General features: G+C 44.6%; 1 protein-coding gene across 1 annotated transcript in view; it reads right to left on the reverse strand.

Moving 5' to 3' along the window:
- KHDRBS3 (KH RNA binding domain containing, signal transduction associated 3) overlaps positions 1 to 14,459 on the reverse strand; it is a 145,940-nt gene that overhangs the window by 3,324 nt on the left and 128,157 nt on the right. The gene's annotated exons all lie outside the window — the stretch shown is intronic.

Genomic DNA, 14,459 nt, shown 5'->3' on the forward strand with positions numbered 1-14,459 from the left:
TTCTCACACTACTCTGGCTGTCTGAGGAAGGGCTTCCACCCACTCTTCCTGGCTTCCCCTTTCCCAGTCCTCTTAATTTTGTAGGGAAACAATCACCCTGAATTTGTTATCTTGGATTGTCCTGGAATAAACATTCTCATTATTCCAACTTGATGCAATCAAGTACAAAAGTTCTAATCAGAATGGAAAACGATCCAGCTGAGCTGCTTAGCACCCAAGGAAGCACGGAGTGGATAATAAAGCCCATGCTGGGGGCATGCCCTGTGCCAGCCCCAAGGCCCCGAAGCAGCCGTTGCCTCCCCTGGAGGTGGCAGAGCTCTCATGCCCGTTTTACAGGTAAGGGTGCTGTAGAGCAGAGCAGCTGGGGCACCAGCCTAACATCACACAGACAGCAGACGGGACACATCCAGTTAAGTCCACACCTGGTTCTCCTCCTACGTTTCATTTCACAAGCCCAGGGGAACTTCACCAGAGACTAACTAACCATCAACTCCTTGGACGACAGCACAGGACGGCGGGCCCTGTGAGAGGGGAGGGGGATGGGAGCCACGGGCTTGTGTCATGCCTGTGGGGACAGGTCTTCACCTCTGCCCTCCTCTGCCAGAATGGTTCCTCTTGTTCTTTGCTCCCAAGCACCTCCTACCCGGTCGTTAGCCCAAATGCCACTTGTAGAAGCTGCAACTCAAAACCGTTACGCTGCCTGTCCAAGGTCACACTACTTCCAAATGGAAGAACAGGTGCAAGACTAAGCGCGCCTTTCCTCCACAACCTGAGCCCTCTGTCCACCGGCACGTGTCCCAAGGGACCACGTGCTGTCTCAGGGGTCTGCAGGAACCCGCTGCCAGCGGGCCATGGTGAACTGCAACCGCCTCAGTACTCTCTGCTCTCCAGTGCCTCCTCTCCCATTCTGGAGCCCTAGTTTTCCATCCTGGTATACGTACATTTACGGCAAGAAGAGAAGAGGGGCTAGCTGAGTGAGGAACAGAGAGACATTCATATTCAAGAAGGAAAAAGTCTAGCAAAAACAAGCAACAACAAAAATATATGGCCTCCCTATCTCTTAAAGTTCAACAGTTTTAAATATGAGAATGCTATTAAAGAAGAACCCTTTCCTCACCTTGTAGACAGACATTCAGAAGGGATACTTTTGATAAAATGCCACTGTCCAACACGGGTCAAGACACCTGAGTCTAAACCCGGGCCTCCCAGCATGGACAGTCTTGGGGCAGTTGTCCACCTACCTGCTGAGTCCAAGTGCCCCTCTGCCTGCCAAATCCCACCACACTAGATGTCCCCAGACCCTGGGAAGCCCTAACGTTCTCAGTGCCTCACGCATAGCATCTGGACACAGCAGTCAACATAATTTCTCCTTTTGTTGAAAATAAATTGGCTACTGTTTCTTAGAAACTCAGCACTAAATTGAAGAACACTGAGTGAACCTCAGTCTTCTTTCCAAATGTCAGAAGTTACAATATAATGGCTCCTTAGACAAAGTTGTAATGTTCTTTAATATCTCATCTTTGCTGCACAGAAAACAATGAGAGTGACCTCTTCATAAAACTGAATAGAATTCCCTTTACTGAGACAGGTCCACTGTTTAACTTGGAACTGTCAGTGACAGGTACTGAGACCAATAAACAGGAGAAAAACAACTGCCTTCTGACTAAACAAAGTCCCCTTGATTAAATGAAGTGAGCATTAATGAGCATCAGGGTGGACTGGAAATCCACCTGGAAGTGCTCTCACACAGATCAGCATTAAAAAAAAAAAAAAAAAAACAGGGTGAAGAATGTTTCCCAATGAATGGGAGGATAAAAGGAAACATAATTTGGTCAGGCGATGGTTTGGTGATAAGACAATCTTAGTTTTGACAACTGGAAACTTTAAACTGACATATTTTATCATTTCTCTCAGTTTCTGATTATTTATTTCAAGACTGTCATCAAGCCAAGAAGCTGGGAGCAGCTGAGCCCCATTCTCGTACCTGTCAGTTCCATCTGAATTGCTTTTGCAGCATTTCATTTCGTGTACCTCCAATGTCTATTAACCCAAGATGTGTCCTATTTCCCAAGGATAAACTAAAAACCCAACATAAGGCAAAGGGGGAAGACTCTAAAATTTTCTTCATTTATGAATACAACTTACAGTATTAATAATAAGCAAGAAAACATGGTAGATTGACTATGCCTTTTCTCCATCAGAAGGGGTCAATAGAAGTCCCTCCCTCAAGTGGTCCAGAGCAAGCTCCTCTCCTGGCACTAGGGCCGTGTCTCCCAGGCCTGCTCCATCCTTCACGTCCTACCCTGCATCAGGAGTAGAAGGAAGTCCAAAGGCTCAGTGTAATTCCTGGCTTTCCCGGAGGTTCTCGATCCATCAACCAGAGTCAAGAAACAGGCCCAGCACTGGGAGGAAACACAGGGGTCACGGCGCACACAGCAGCACCGGAACCAAGCCCACGTGCCCCCAGGGCACGGCAGGCGTTCAAAAAGGGGCAAAAGCCAGCTCCCAGACACGTGCCCCCAGGGCACGGCAGGCTTTCAAAAGGGGGCAAAAGCCAGCTCCCAGACCACCCTGTCGCCACGAATGGGACTAAGAAGGAACTCCTGACATGAATCTGTCTGGTGTCTACCTCGTCAAGCCTCTACACGAATTTTGACCGAAAAGTCACTGGGACTCATCTCATCAGGCCCTTGGCTGGTCATGTCCAGCTCAGGGAACTCTAGATCACTAGTTACTCTTTATCTCCAGCACTTGTAGAGCTCTGCCCGTCCCCATCTGTCCCCATCTCTGTCCCAATTCTCTCTGTGCCCTCCGGAAGTCATGGCTCATCGCGCATCCTCCACCTCCTCTTTAGATGCTCCCTTACCTTCTTCCTCAGTGAAACTCGATTCTCCTCTAATGCCACCTCTCCCTCAGTGGCCCTCTCCTCTCCCTTATCCCCCATGGCCCATGTGCCCCTGGGACAACAGGAAGGTGAGTATTCTCTTCACCAACCGCCCCTGCCATTGCCACCTGTAGCCTATTACGTTCCTCTCCTCTGCACAAACACCCAGCTTTCAATCTCTCAATGGCATCTCTGCCCTAAGTCTTGCTGTTTTCTGTATGCAGGCAGATAATCCTTCAAACACGTTGGTCTCCTGACTCCCTGGACCACTCTTGTCCACTGATCTTGCCTCTACTCTCCTTTGGCCATCAGCTCCCAGGTCACATCTTAGTTCCTGTCATATCAATAACCCCCTCTACCCCGCCTTGCGTCAGTTTCATGTACTCCACCCCCTGACCATGGCTTCCCCTCTCCAGTTTCACTCCTGTCCTCTAGTAACATGCTGACCCTCCTTTGCAGCACATTGCAATCATCCAACTACTGCTGTTACATTTTCATCCCTTGGCAAGGGGACCAATGAACTTTAACCTGCTGGATTTGGTGGTCAGTTCGCAGGTCTGCTGTGTGACAGGGCAGGAGATGTGACACAGCTGGTCACACAGAGTGGACGCCCCCTGAGGGGATGCAGCCTGGGTCCCACAGAGGTGCACTCGGGTCCAGCGCAACAGGAGGGCAGTATAGTGGGAGCAGAGGGACCCAGGAAGGCAGAGGGGAGTCATGCAGACCATGGAGAGGCTTGGTTTCTTGTTTTTATCCTGAGTAAGGTGGCCCCTGGGAGAAACGTCCCCATAATGAAGTTTGCCATCACCTGAGATGGGGAAGTGGAAGCAGAAGGAGCTCTGGGCAGGGAGCCGTCAGGAGTTTGGCCTGGGACAGGCTAGGTTGCATAGGCCTCTCGGACCTCCCAGAGCAGCTGGAAAGAGAAATCAAGAGGCTGGGGGAGTGGTCTGAACAGGAGACATAAGTCTGCCATCCTCGTCGTGTGAAAGGTACTCAAAACCCAGAGATGCCACGTGATCCCTCCAGGGACACACGCAAGCAGACAGAGAGCTCAGGCTGTGGAGTAAGGCTGCACTTAGTTCTGAACCTGTTTTTCCATTGGAAAGTGGTGTGATCTTCAACAGGAAGCATCATCTTTTTGAGGGGTAGCTTCTACCAGTGTCTGAAACACAAGAGGTGCTCAACAGGAGCACTGGCAGGAATGAATGGACAGCGTTTGCCGCTCAGGGTGAGGGCCCCAGCGGTGTCCTCTGACAGGGCGACAGCGGGGCCACGATGCAGTGAGCTCACACACAGAGCCCCTCTCACTGGCTGGACACTTCCTCTAAACCAAATAAAGAGCAGTGATCAGCCTTAACCGTATTGTTGTAACGAAGTTTGCCAAGCCTCATTTCAGATGAAACAATTACTTTGTCAAACAAACAGATTTTAAATGTTAATGTAGGTCTGTCAGAGAATCAGAAACAAAAGGTTTGCCACTTACAGCGATCCTCCACCTCTAGTGTGAAACGTCTCAATCTGACCTCGCTGTAAAGTGCAGGAACTTACTCGTACTTGACTGATCAAGGCAAGGAGTCGGCCTTAATGATCTCAGAGAATGATTCCCTCTCCACTTCCAAAGACTTCCAGAAATACAGTCTGACTAACCTGTCACAGTAACACCCTCGAACAGGCCTGACAGAAAGTTCCATGTTAACCTTCATCTCTCATGAGACTCTCAGAAACCTTTCTCTCTGGCTCTGCTTCCCACAGAGCTCGAGAGCACCTCCTCCTGTGACAGACTGCTCAGGAAGGCAAATCACACAGGGCAGGAAGGAAGGAAGCACACGCCTCGGGGGTTACTGGTAAACCTAATTTTAAGGACCTATGTCAACTACTATGGCTTCCCAGGTGGCAGAGCGGTAAAGAACCCACCTGCCAACACAAGAGATGCAAAAGACACGGTTTTGATCCCTGGGTCGGGAAGATCCCCTGGAGGAGGAAATGGCAACCCACTCCAGTGTCCTTGCCTGGAGAATTCCATGGACAGAGAAGCCTGGCAGAGCTACAGTCCATGGGGTCGCAAAGTCAGACACTACTGAGTGCGTGCACGCATGCACACACACACATCAACTACTAGGATCGGGTACAGGCTACTGGGCAGAGACATGCAAACAAGATCTAACACTAATGATAGATACTATCAAACAGCATCCATCATACATTATCCAACACCAATTAGGAGCCATGCATTCTGCACAAACTTTCTCTCATATTTAAAACAAACTCGCAATCTGGATCTCTATTTTATAAATTTAGGTTAAAAACAACATTTTCCTACCATGTAAGAGAGAGACTCTCACTTGTTATGTTCTCTCTTGAGAAAGGTGCTCTTGGTAGGAATTTCTGAAGCTCAGATGTCACCTGTTCCCAGCATCTGTTCCACAGATATTTCTGGAACACCTATCATGTGCTGGGCACCAGGATGCAACAGTGAACAAGTTCCGGACTTTGTGATAAAGCACGTCTGGTCTAGTGTGCAAGGCAGACAACTGTAAATAGGCCGGTGGAGGGCTGTGATTCCCAGAAGCCCAGAGTTCTGATGGAACTCAGGGTGGGGCACCTGGACCAGTTCTGGGGTACCTGGGAGTGCCTCCTGGAAGGAGGAAGGTCTAAACTGACACCTACGAGAAGAGCCAGACAGAAAGGAGAACAACAACATGCAGTTTGCCCTGGTGACAGGACAGTGGCGGCTCAGCCACAGAGCGCCTTCTCTAGAGCTGTGCGGCCACCGTGCGGGCGGGGGGTCAGGGTGCAAGTCTAGTTCCCCTGGCTCCCGGGGCCTCTCTCCACCATCTAATCGGACGACCAGTCACCACACTCGCAGCACACCACACTCGCAGCACACTCGCAGCACAGTGGAAGTATGTTTGGGCACTTTTTCAAAAGACAACACAATTCAGGGAGCCAGAAAGAGATGATGACCTAAGACACCCACGGTTGAAAGCAGCAGCTGGAAAACTTCTTGCCTGGGCGCTGGAATCCATCTCCTGCTTACATGGTGTGTACACTGAAAAACAGTCACTCAACTGGACGCTTCAGACAGGTATGAATTTATGCCCTTCGCTATAGGTACATAATATTTCAGGAAAAGGAAAACAAATCAAAAAAAATAAAAATAACTAATACTCATGTTAAAAGGGAAGAGCCAGTGGGCAGCTGTTGCCTATTCAGTGTGCACTCTCTCTGTCCTTCTTAGCAGAAGACGCCTTGTGAGACTGAGGGTGAGATGCTAGTGGTAACGTACCCAGCCATTAATCTCCATTTCTTGGCCACTTCTACAGGGAGGATACTGATGAGACAGGAGTGAACTTCCGGGAGTGAAGCTTCCAGGGCCTTCCTAAGAGCAGGTGGACCCGCCCAGGTGGCAGGGCCTTCCTCCTCTTCTTTCTCCCTGCCTGAAGCCCAGCCTGGCAGCTGGACTATGACCGCTGCCCTGAGAGCAAGCCGAGCCTAAGGGCACAGGGCATGGGCGAGGAGGACGGGGCGAACAAGGCCGCGCCTGGCTGCTCAGACACCACAGAGCGGTCCCTGGGGTTGGAAGCCGCTAACATCCATTCTCATGTGAGGGAATGACCCTGATTTGGTGGAACGTGGGGTTGATTCGGAGCTTATCCCAGTCCTACAATACGGTGCAGGCATCCTGATGTGAGGGACGCCACGTGTCTCTATTTTTCTCTGCTGCAAGGACATCCATTCATGCTTATTTCAACAGCACGGTCAGTACTCTTCTCCATCTGCAGCAGTCTATGCTACTCCTATCAAAAGTTTCTTAAAAGACTGCAGATGGTTCTACGTAATCTTTTAGAAACGATGAATTCTGATTATATTCCAAGAAAAACAAGAGTAAAAAGGAAAGAGTTTTGTTCATGAGCATCTCTTCAGCTCACTGTGCCTCTCTCCTCCTCCCACACACTCGAGGCACACCTGCACGGAGGCCTCAGGACACTCAGGGAGTGAGTTTCACAGAGACACGCACTGATGCTGGCGCTGCATGTGTACGCCAGGCTAAACCTGCCTTACACGCTCACAGTCACTTATCAGCAGGCTTCCTGTCTTAACATCATCGTTTTGGAAGACAGTACAGAATTAACACTTAAGAACAGGGCTGTGCAGTCACACACATTATCAGAATCTAGGCTCCAGCGTTTACTCTGTGTGTAAGCTTGTGTGTGCTCAGTTGTGTCTGATTCTTTGCGATTCCCTGGACTGTAGACCACCAGGCTTCCCTGTCTATGATATTTCCCAGGCAAGAATACTGGAGTGGGTTGTCATTTCTTCCTCAAGGGGATCTGTCTGACCCAGGGATTGAACCCACATCTCCTACCATTACAGGCAGATTCTTTACCACTGAGCCACCAAGGTGTAAGCTTGGGCAACGTTAACTCAATTTTATCTATAAAATAGTTTTTGAAATAAATCTTTCATAATATTGCTGTGAGGTTCAAAGAAGATAGTGTGTTACATACATAAACTTAGCTCTTATTCAAGGACAGCTGTTATGAGTACTATTGAGGTAGAGGTTCCTTCTGAATGAGCAATATTTTTCCTAGAGTCTTACTGATGTTACACAAGCTATTTCTGCTTATTTGCTAGAGTGAGGAATGTACCTTTAATGACAACAAATCCACCAAAAATACCAATAACAACTAATAGTTTCCATCTATTTGAACAGTTCTCTGCAATTTCCTAACTTTAAGGAAGATAAGTGCTATTGGGCTCTTCATTACTTTCTGTAAAGCAATATTTTACTAATAGTTGTCAGTACAGAGGTCTTGAACATTTTGGTTAAAATTATCCTTAAGACTCCTTATATACCACTGGTAGGAATTAATGTACTTTGAAAAACACTTTGGCAGTTTCTTAAAAAGTTAAACATATAATTAATATTTGACCCAGCAATTCTACTCCTAAATGTCTAAAGGAAGCTAAAATACAAGTCCGCACAAAGATCTGCACATAAAATGTTCAATGCAGCATTATTCATAATGCCAAGAAGTGAAAACAAACCCCGTATCTATCACCTAGTTAATGCATAAACAAGACACGGTAGAATCATAAATGGAAAACCATTCAGTAATAAAAAGGAAAGAAATACTGATCAAAGCTATAATGTGGATGAACCTCAAAAACATAATGCTAACTTCAGAATACCTGATGTAAAAGATCATATATTCTGATTATATTTATGTCCTTTTCCTTTAGTTGTTCTCAATCTTTTCTCTGTTTTTTAGCAACTGGTATACATTACACCTTGATGTGTTTATATTCATATTTATCCTGCTGAGGGTTTCTCTGCACTTTGCAGATCTGTGTGATGGTATTTTGTGTTAATTTTAGAAATGTTTGTCATTATTTCTTCAAGTACTTCTTCTACCTCACACTTTCTCTCATCTCATTCTGCAATTCTGATAACATTAGCCTGTTTTACATCATCTTGCAGATTTCATACCCAATGTTCCTTCTACTCTTCATCTTTCTCTTTTCATGTTTGAATACTTTTTTATAATTTGTCTTCAAGTTCTCTTACTATTTCCTCTATAGTGTACAATCTGTTAATAAGCCCACTGAAATAATTATTCATCCCTGACATTGTAATTTTTCAATTCTAGCATTTCCATTTGGCTCTTTTGAAGAGTTTTCATTGGCTACATTCCTATCCTATCTGTTCATACATACTGTCCACCTTTCACACAATATCGTTTAGCATCTGGAACGTATCAATTTTAAGACACTGTCTGACAACTGTAGTATCTGGGCTCTCTGTTTCTCTTGACTGTTTTGTCTCTTGACTCCGGGTTGTGTTTTCTTATTGTATAATTTTTATTCATAATTGAATGCTGGATGTTTAGGGAAAAAAACAGAGTGAGATAAGTAAGATTTACATTTATGAAGGACATTTCTCTACCTCTGTCAGGCTGTTGGTTGCTGTATTGATTTTCTACCAAAGTTGTTACAGGTCAAGATATAAGGGTGTACAGACCACAGTAACTTCTCCTGTAACTTCATAATTTTAAGTCTGCAAGCTCCTTTAATCATACTGGGATTAATTTTAAATAGGAAAAAGTTCTTACAACACATTCTTGAAAAGCAAAACATTTTGTTCCAAACTTCAAAGATATCTTATTCCAAAGGGAAATCTCAAGTTTTCTATTAGGAGAACTTGAAATTTAAATATGAATGGAAGAAAACTGTAACTTTAAGGATTTCAGAATCCATAAGACACACTCCCTCTTATTTGAGGATTTTTGCACAGATCACTGTGTTCCCATAGATACATCCTTAGGCAAACTTTTACCTCCTTCAAGTCTTAAATCATCTTCTCACAGAAGCTAAACAGGAAGGCCACTAGCTAAATGTGACCACCACTAGAACTTAAACTCTATTGGGCACGTTCCTTATCCCTTTTTGTTCACTGGTACTTATGAAGCACCTGGGATAGTTGCTGGCACAGAGTAGGTACTCATTAGTTGTTTGCTGAATGAATGAATGAAAGACACGCTAATAATTTATTTCTTTAGGAAATAAATATTTACTTAGCAAGTATCTGCAAGGCACTCTGAAAAGCTCTGAACATATAATATCTTATTCTCATAGTGCTTACTAGACAAGAAAAGCAGTTTTCAACCTCGGCTGCTCATAAAAATTAGCTGTATTTTAAAAGTTTCAGATAGCTGTGCTATCTCAAAACTCAGATTAAAAATAAGAAACAAGAGATTGGCTTGGGAATCTCCTTTTTTTTTTAAAGGCTGTATAAAGGACTCTTCCATTTAGCCCAAGTTGAGGGAAGGCTACCTGCAGTTCCACATTAGACATTCAGATGTACCAGACTTCTTACCATGTTTCCAATAAAGGTATTTGTAGAACAGATGTGGAATTCTTGAATGTTACCAACTGAAATGAAAAACCCACAGAGGTCCCTTTCCCGGTTGGTACTACACTAGGTACTGCGGATTAAAGGACAAATAGAAAAGGGTTTCTGCCACCAAGGGCATCTCTGTATAAACAGGAGAGAGATTCTCAAGTCCAGCAGGTATGAATGGTGACCAGAGGCAAGCATGCCATATTCCAGAAACACACAAGGCTGGCTGAGTACTCTGTGAATGCAAAAGGGGATGTCAGAGGCAGAGAGTTTATCAAGAAAGCCTGCTGGATGAGGTAATAACTCAGTCAAGGAACCTCTGCTCTGAGGCAACCCATCTGGCAAGGACTAAAATGTAAAGAAAAGGAAATTATCCTGTTTGCACCATTGCGGAAAAGTCTAAAAACACTACAGTCAATTTTTACAGAAACATGCCAAATAACCACAATGTCTTTAAAAACTGTAAGTAAAGAAAATTACTGAAGGAGCCATGAAGAATTTGACAAAATTAAGTTTATTCATATAATGTATGCTTTGAGATCTATTTCATCTGTGACTGAGCAAATTATAAACGAATCATGACTGAACAATTCAATATAAGGTTAGATTGGGTGAGTGGGTGACTTGACATGAGGTTAGAGAAAAATCAGGGCCAGATCAAGAGAGGTCCTCTCAATGCAATGGCTGCTAATAGATGGGAAAGTCCTGTATTAATCCTTCAAACTATACTATTTAAAAATAAATTGCTGGCACGAACCATACTTGGTAGGACTACAAACTGCCAAGGCTGAATACATCCCCCTTCAAATCCCCTTGTTCTTCAATTTGCCATACATGCTTTCCATCCCCCTTGGTAATCACATTTTCCTTGATCATAACTTCACATAATCCAATGGGCAATCACTGTCCTGGAGAACCACAAATAGATGCCCCCCACCCCAAAGAGTTGTAGAACATGTAGCATGCAAAATACCATTTTCTAAAATTCAAAAATCCTGAGTCTAGGACACTTAGCCCTATGGCTTTTAGATTTTAAAAAAATTATAGAATTTTAATAATAGCTAGTGAGACCATTCACAAAGCGCCAGGTGCTTTCCGTGTATCAACTCATTTGACATGACAACAGCCTAAGAGGTGGTCACTGCAACCGTCACGTCCATCATGCAGATGAGCAAGCTGAAGCACAGGCGCACGACGTGACCCCAGCTTCACTGTCAGACAGCTGCAGAGCTGTGACAGACTCCTCCCCTTCACCCCACTAAACAAATCTCGATTCTGCCTCAACTGAGGTGCTGGTTTATCTACATTACTTTGGCCAAGTTGACATGCATACCTTTTTTCCTATAGCTAAAATGTATTTCTTTCCCTGAACTTTGCCAGAAACTGCTTATTCTTTTTAAATAGTTAAATATATTTACACTGTGTTAAGTGTTACATTGTGTTAAGTGTTACACTGTGTTAAGTGTTACACTGTGTTAAGTGTTAGTCCTATCCAACTCTTGTGACCCCAGAGACTGTAGCCCACCAGGCTCCTCTGTCCATGTAATTAGCCAGGCAAGAATACTGGAGTGGGTTGGCATTCCCTACCCTGGGGAATCTTCCTGACCCAGGGATCGAACCTGAGTCTCCTGCATTGCAGACATATTCTTTACCGTCTGAGCCACCAGGGAAGCCCTTACACTGTTGAACACTCGCTGTACACTAAGTTTAGGCACTTATTGTGTAAACACTGAGTCAAAGGTTACAAACACTTGGAAGGATCCGACGGACACTCATAATTTCAGAAGAACACATCCCTTCATGATGTCAAATAAAAGGGAAAACACAACCCGCATGGTGTGTGAATTACTTCTGCTTCTAAAGCTGTAAGCCCAGTAAATGAGGTTTGACTAGATTCTGAAAAATTCATGCACTGACGTTCTCTACTGTAAATCATTCTTCACAAGTAACTTCAAGCTGTGACCTCAAGTCTATGCTTCCAAACATCTTAGGACTCTAGACAAGCTAAATTACATGAGGCTGTCCATAAGTTTTTGTTTCACAAATGGGGAATCAAAATAGGATGGATGATTTTGTTTCTTTGTTGAGATTTCATTGACTGCAGTTCTCCTCAGGAAAAGGCTGCACAAGCTTCTAGATCGGACAACTAAACTGATGAGGACAAGTCACCCAGAGACAGTGCAGCGGAGGGCTCAGTGCCAGCCCAGCACTCAATCTGCAACAACCACAGGGAAGTTCTATAATCTCCGGGCCTCAATTTCCTCATCTATGAAATGGGGTTACAGTAATAACCTACTTATAAGGCTGAAAAGTGCTGAGAACAGTGCTGAGAACAGCTCCCAGTACATGTCATCTTTGCAAGTTTACTAAACTTCTGCTCTGTACACTGCTTTTGCTATTTCATTTAATCACAATCTCACAAATGAAAAATGAAGACTTGAAGAAGTAGCTTGGCCATAAACCTACAGCTGAGGAAGTGACACAGTGGATTCAAATCAAGGCCTGAGTGGTTTCAGAGCCCTTCAGTCTGTTTAACAAAACCATGTGACTCATTTTAAGAGTCAAGAAATACAAAAAGGGCTATCAACTTCTTTCATTAAAAAGAGGGCAGAATTTGTTAGAAAAATTATTCTAAAACTAATAAAACCCATTTCAAGAACATATGAAACATGGGGAAAGAAAATATAGGAGATTCACCAAGTAGATCTTTATCTACAGACCTTAAAATCCGGTAGTGAAGATGTAAAGCTGGTGGCATGATAACCAACAAACCCGCTGTTTAGAATCTGCACTGTGGCGAGGAAACTTCTTCCGGGCACGCTCCCGCCCAGCAGCATCTGTCACTGCTCTGAGTGGTTGGTCATAAGCACCGCTGTCGTCTTCTCGATGCTATTAAGCAGATGGCAGTGCTAAATCCAGATGATGTAGTACATCTCCCCGGTGGACTCTGTTTCCACAGCCACCAGTATCCCACGGCCCTCGGTGATAAATCTCGCGTGTTCTCGAGAACGTGAAAGACTGCACTGAGGGCGGCGCTTGACTTACTGCCGTTGGCACGCCTGCGCCCTGCTGCTGCTTCCACGCTGCCGTGGCGCTCACACGTGAGGACTCCACGCGGCCACTTCACAGTTCTGGCATTTTCTACATACGTAGGGACTTTTTTTTTTTCCCTTAGCTGCTTTCAGGTTAAGCAAAGAATGTAGGCTTGATCGTAAAGAGAACTGGATATGAGGCCTGACTGCTATTCATAGTTTTGTGACTTTGGTCAAGCTCAAGTTCTCAGAACATTAGTTTCCTTTGTAAAACTAACAATCTTACAGATGTTCTTGGGAATTAAATAAAATGATAGACATGAGAGCATTTAATGTACTAGCTAATACTTGATAAGTACTCCTTGAAAATGTGTTAATGAATCTTGAAAAAAAAAGTGCTATGGGCAGTATCTGCCCAGCATCAGCCCTTCATGGACCACTTTCAGGATGTCTGCCATCTACGTCTGCCACTCATCCTGTGACTGACTTAATATTATTCTCTGTATTATAGGTTTTATTTTAACTTAAGTAACTTTACTATAATTTTTAGCAGTCAGATCAGATCAGTCGCTCAGTCGTGTCCGACTCTTTGCGACCCCATGAATCACAGCACGCCAGGCCTCCCTGTCCATCACCAACTCCCAGAGTTCACTGAGACTCACGTCCATCGAGTCGGTGATGCCATCCAGCCATCTCATCCTCTGTCGTCCCCTTCTCCTCCTGCCCCCAATCCCTCCCAGCATCAGAGTCTTTTCCAATGAGTCAACTCTTCGCACGAGGTGGCCAAAGTACTGGAGTTTCAGCTTTAGCATCATTCCTTCCAAAGAAATCCCAGGGCTGTTCTCCTTCAGACTGGCTCTATCTCCTTGCAGTCCAAGGGACTCTCAAGAGTCTTCTCCAACACCACAGTTCAAAAGCATCAATTCTTCGGCGCTCAGCCTTCTTCACAGTCCAACTCTCACATCCATACATGACCACAGGAAAAACCACAGCCTTGACTAGACGGACCTTTGTTGGCAAAGTAATGTCTCTGCTTTTGAATACTATTCATAAAATCATGTGGTTGATATGGCAATTCTACTTTCTCAATAACTAAAATCTAATCATTAAAACTAAAAGCGTCTGCCCATGAAACCACCTGAAACCATGCTGTGAAACACCAGTGGTAAGTGTGCTTCTTTGAGAAACACTATGATAGAAAGAAAATGGACTGAGATCAGCATTGTCACTGAGCAAGTGACTCGGGCCACTTACTAAACCTCTCCTTGTGTCTCAATTTTCTCAAGAAAAGGGGGTGAGAATATCTAACTTTTAAAGTTAAAATTAAGATCAGAGGGGATACATGCATGGGTTCACAAACACATTCACCCTGAGACAACCAATACTGCGTTAGAGGTCAACGCACATAATTAACAGCCATACTAGTACATGTTAAAACTTTGCCCTTAGACTGTTCCTTTTCCCTTTTAGGTTGTAGCTTCATTTTTACTATAACCTTCCCTCCTTTTTCTTACCGCAGGGTCCTTGACTGAGAATATATTTACAGCTTTACTGTATAAACTGGGTTGGTGTGTCTGTCACTTGGTCAATGTCCGCACATTACTGTGTGAGAAGTTTGTTGTCAATCGCTATACTGCTTAGT

This window comes from Bubalus kerabau, chromosome 14 (assembly GCF_029407905.1).
Source record: "Bubalus kerabau isolate K-KA32 ecotype Philippines breed swamp buffalo chromosome 14, PCC_UOA_SB_1v2, whole genome shotgun sequence".
Classification (NCBI taxonomy): Eukaryota; Metazoa; Chordata; class Mammalia; order Artiodactyla; family Bovidae; genus Bubalus; species Bubalus kerabau.